General features: G+C 47.8%; 1 long non-coding RNA gene across 1 annotated transcript; it reads right to left on the bottom strand.

The window, feature by feature from the left end:
- Positions 1-228: 228 nt before the first annotated feature.
- On the bottom strand, positions 229-4650 carry LOC113460507 (uncharacterized). Its single transcript, XR_003382369.2, has 3 exons — positions 4503-4650; positions 4271-4396; positions 229-511 (listed from the first exon to the last, which is right to left on the bottom strand). It is a non-coding gene; the product is annotated as an uncharacterized LOC113460507 (long non-coding RNA).
- Between the last annotated feature and the right edge of the window lie 425 nt (positions 4651-5075).

Here is a 5075-nt window from a genome sequence, read left to right as displayed (position 1 = left end):
GTGCTTCAAAACAGAGTCTCAAAATAAAATAGAAAAGAAAAACAACCCCCTGAACCCTTCATTAGTGGCTCAGCATGAAGCTCTCCAGCCAGGCAGAGCTGGTTTCAGATTGCAGGTGCAGGGCCAATTCTCCACTGACCTCTGGGCTGGGATTTGGGATTGAGGTTGCCTGTGCAATGCTTTAAAAATATTAAATAAAAACATGAAAAAAAAAATATACACGCCCTGTATGGTTTCTTATGGCATGGAAGGTGCTGGAGGAAAGTGAGCACCTGGGTTCTTGGATAGGATATCCCCAGCCTGGTTCCTGAGCCTGATCCAAGCTCCAGGTGCTGCAGCCAGGATTCCCTGAGCCCATCCCAGCCACGGGGATCTGCACCCCATGGATTTTACCTGGTGTCATTGCTGTGTCCCCAGATGATGAGGAATAACTGTGTCCCTCAACCTTCTCCCTCTGCTCTTCCCGGGTTGGTTTGGGGCCAGTCAGGGATTCACCAGCTCTTCCTCCTTTCTGACAACAATAAACGTGTCTTTAGCATAAAACAAGATTTACAGGAGCTATTAAAAGGCAACTCAAAGGCATTTTTCTGCATCCTGCTGAGGAAAGGTCTCATGTGGGAGGCAGGTGGGGCTGCAGGGACACACACAGGGCAGCTGGGGACCCACCTGAGCATGCAGGCACTGCTGGTGCCACCGACAGCCCGTGCTGGTGCCACCAGCGGTGCCATGGACACACACACAGCAGGGACAGGACACACAGCAGGGACACCTCCTGCACAGGGCAAACCCCACACAGTGACCCCACGCTGCACAGATTTATCCCCAAAGCCAAGGCCAACAGGACACCAGGAGCACAGAGCAGGAGGAGACATTCCCACCAAGGGGAAAAGTGAAAAAACCTTCAGCTCTTGCACCCAGGAAGGTCCCTGTGCCTGCAGGGCCACAGCAGAGGATCTGTGCATGGGGTGGGTGGGTATGAGCCTTGCTTTGGGCAGGCTCTGTGCCATGCAGCAGCTCCAGGAATTCTGTGGGAAATGGGACAGAGGCAGGGTTGGGTTTTTATAGCTGGGAAAAGGGACGCACAAACCTGCAGCTCACACAAGGTGAACTCTAAATGCACCCCAGGTTGTAGCTCACAGATTCACATCCCTGTCCTGCTTTGATGTCCCTGCTGCACCCCAGGTCCTGTGGCACCACTGCCACCCTCTGCCCTGCACAATGAGGGGAGAGGGGACAATGATGGCCTGGCAGGGCGTGTGTCACACTCATCACCGCCCAGTTTATACCTGTGGGTATAAACTGGGCAGATTTAGCAACTGTAGGGCCTTCTGTTCTTCCTTACATCTCTGGGCCATTTCCCCACCCCTTAAATGCTTCACATTATTTATTACATTTCATTTAACCCCAGCCACGTCCTCCAAATAAAATTTATTTTGCAGCTGTCATTCAGGTTTACTCCAGCCTTAACCTCGTAATCCTATTGATTCCCTCATTATTCTGGGAGTGGGGATTGATTTCATGCCTTCTGTGCCGTGGAGAAGCCTTTGCTCATTAATCTCACCCACATTTACAAACAGCCCATCCTGCTCATTCATTATTTCCTCATTCCCTGACTCACGAGGTGCTCAGCTTGCCTGCTTTGCCTCCTGGTTTTGGGGTGTGGATGGAGAGGGAATATAATCCTTGTCCTAAAGGGCATCCTCACAGCCTGGATGTCCACGACCAGAGGAATTCCCATGCAGGAAATTTCCAGAAAATCCCCCAGAGCTGTGCTCTGCATCACCTTTGGGACATGCCCCAGCTCTGCATCGTGCTCAGGAAACCACTGAAACCAACTGGGCTGGGAAAAACAGGGAACCAGAACAAATCCAGCTCAGGAAGGTCTCCAGATGAACACCCTGCACCCACAGCCAGGCCCTGCGGCTCAGGGCTGTTGGACAGGTACCAGCAGTACCTGTTGCTGGGCTTTGCTGATGCACACACGTGTGCACCCCTCCAAACACACCACAAGTGTGTTTATAGGGTGTGATTAATCACCCAGAGCATTTCATAGAGCCCCATCCCTGTGCACAGCACTGTACAGTGTACGGAGGAAGACATGACCCCCTGTCAGGGAGGCTTAGAATAAAAAATAGGCAGACACTGTAGTTCAGACACGTAATAAATCCCCCAGAAGGGCCAATCTCAAATATTTCAGCTCTTTCTCCCTCCCCTCCCATAACATATAATTGTCTTTGTTGGATCAATACAGAGGGGCTTTGTGGAAGGAGCAGGTTTTAAGGGAAGATTAATGTAGTGAATTATACATGCAGCTAGGAAGAATTCTAATATTCAGCTTCCAGGAGGAGAGGGAAGGGTCTGTGGGATCAAAACCTCCCTGCAGGGTGGGCACACAGAGCCTGGGGGTGCCTTTGGGATGGATGGGTGGGTGGGTGGGTGGGTGGATGGATGGATGGATGGATGGATGGATGGATTCAGTGAGTGTGATTTCAGCTTCATCCCTCGGCCCCACCTGGCTTTGGGGCAGGTTTTGTCCCACCATGAGGCTGTGCACCACCTCACCCTCCAGACACAGCCAGCAGAGAGCAGACAGGGCCCTGAAATATTTGTCACTGGGGTATTTGCCACTAAACACCCATTATTTATCCACAGCAAAGCCCCGTGGGTTTTCATTTTCATAATTTCATTTTATCATTTCTGTGGGTGCACAGACACCCCCCAGCCTCTGCTCAGAGCATCCTACAAATAAATGCCCTTAATCCCATTGATTGCAGTGCCACAGGGTGAGCAGCACAGGGCTGGCTGAGCCTCCCCAGCAAGGTGTGCATCCTGGGGAGCACAGGCCTATCATATGGAATAAATTTAACTGAATCAAGTTTTGATTAAATGCCATAAACATGATTGATTTGGTTACATACCCTCTGCATGACGGTCTGTTTAATTTATTTTTTCATTCTGAGAAGGGATGTTGCATTGATCCCAAACATTAGCTTTGACTGCCACCATAAATTCCCATTTTAGGGCAACCTGCAGCAGCCTTATTAATATTTTTACACTTAGCCAGCAGTTGGCAGGGTTAACCCTTCCTCAACATGCCCAAATCGTGCAGTGCAGCGGAAAGTCACCTGCTTTAATGCCACCACTCCAAAGCCACCAAACCCTCCTGAAACTGCTCCCTGGAGCCCTCAGGACCAGGGGATCAGCACAAACCCTGAGGCAGCAGCTCCACAAGGCCTTGGGCAATTAAATTTTGACCATAGCATGTCCAAAATGGGCTGTTTGCTCTCAAAATCCCACAAAACCCAGCACACCTCTCACCCTGTCAGCCTCTGAACCAACACTGCCACAGAATTCCTCACAACAGCTTCTATATCTTTCTTTTTATCAAGGGTAAGGGGAGAAAAATCCTGCCCAAATATATATATATTTAATATTACTAATAAATTGGAAGAATGCTTTATGTTTTCAATATATTTTCAATTTGCTGCCATGGTCAGTATCTTGGTTGCTATGTGTGTTTTATAAGCAACATCAATGATAACCAGATTTAGCTGTTGGTTTCTCCATAAATACTGTGTTATCCACCAAAAGAGATCTCTGGGAACACAGTGTTGTTAAAAATAATGCTGAAAAATCAGCAGAGAAACACCGAAAGCAAAAAAGAATAAATCACTTCCAAGCACATCTTGGAGACACTGGAATTTTTGAGGGTTTATATGGAAGATAAGCTGATTTTTAACACATATTTTGGACAGATCCTGCAAACCCAGTGTCCGTAAAACCCTCAAGTAACACATGAGCTCATTGCAGGCCAAAGCAGGAAGGGTTTCTGTGCATTTGCACTCAGGACAGTGACAAAGGACACTTGGAGCCTGCCCAGGTCTCATCCCTGGGAGGTGGGACTCTGCACAGAATTTACTCAATCTCATTCCTGCCTCCGGTGGGGTTTTGTATCATTCCTTTCACAAAATCCCAGGAGGTTTTGTGTTGGAAGGGACCTCAAGGATCATCTCATTCCACCTGCCACCATCCCAGGCTGCCCCAAGCCTCCTTCAAGGCTCTGAAATGAGCAGGACAAGAATGTGAAGGCATCTCTAAATACTGAATTATTCAGCAGAAACATTTCTGCTGTCCTCCCTCCAACTCAATTTATCTGTATTTAATTTAATTGCAAAGCACATTCCATCTATTTTCATACAACCTCTGGGAGCTGGGCTGGTGATTCTTAATGAGAAATCAGCAAGGATTTCACTTAGGATTGAGATTTTACCTGCAGGGGTCCAGCCCAAGGATTTGAGCCAATTTGACCTGAATTCAAGGAGCAAAGCTGGAAAAGTGATGCTGTGTCCAGGCTTTGTGCAGGAACAGGAGCAGTGCACTGCCACCTTCCTTTTTCCTGGAGGAGAACAGCACAAATTCACCCAAATTCACCCAAATTCACCCAAACCCCCCCATCCCAACAGGCCAATTTTAGCCTTGCTGCAGGCAGATCTCTCACTCACCTCAGCTCTCTTTTATGAGCTGGACAGTTTGTTCTCACTGAGGTCAGGTCCGTCTTTCCAGGGTGCTCAAGGGAAAAAAATCCAAATCTCTCAGCAAACGAGGCAGCACAGCCTGAACCACCACAGCTCCTCAAATCCCAACAGCCCTCAGCCAGCACCTGCTGGGGGGGTGTGTTTAATTAATGAATTAATGGATTTAATTAAGGAATTAATGAATTTAATTAATTAATTAATTAATTAAATTAATGAATTAACAAATGCTGTGCAGTAAATTCACAAATTATTAATAACAAGCTTCCCAGGACCCTGCAAATATCACACAGGAGGTAAATCCTCACATCACCAGCTACACAGGGGGAGTGTGGATGGGTGCTGGCACCCTCTGAATCCAGGGAACCTCATGCTACAGCCCTGGAAACACAAAAACCACCACAAAGCCATGGCAGCATCAGGGGTTTGTCTCCCTTCACCCTTGGCAGAAGCCAGAAAAACCTCAGCTCAGTATTTTCCCATGGTATCCTGGCTTTCTTGCTTTGAAAAAAAAAAAAAAAAAGTAATCATTTAATGGATTTA

This window comes from Zonotrichia albicollis, chromosome 22, assembly GCF_047830755.1.
Source record: "Zonotrichia albicollis isolate bZonAlb1 chromosome 22, bZonAlb1.hap1, whole genome shotgun sequence".
In the NCBI taxonomy this organism is placed as follows: Eukaryota; Metazoa; Chordata; class Aves; order Passeriformes; family Passerellidae; genus Zonotrichia; species Zonotrichia albicollis.
This window is presented reverse-complemented; position numbering and strand designations above follow the sequence as displayed.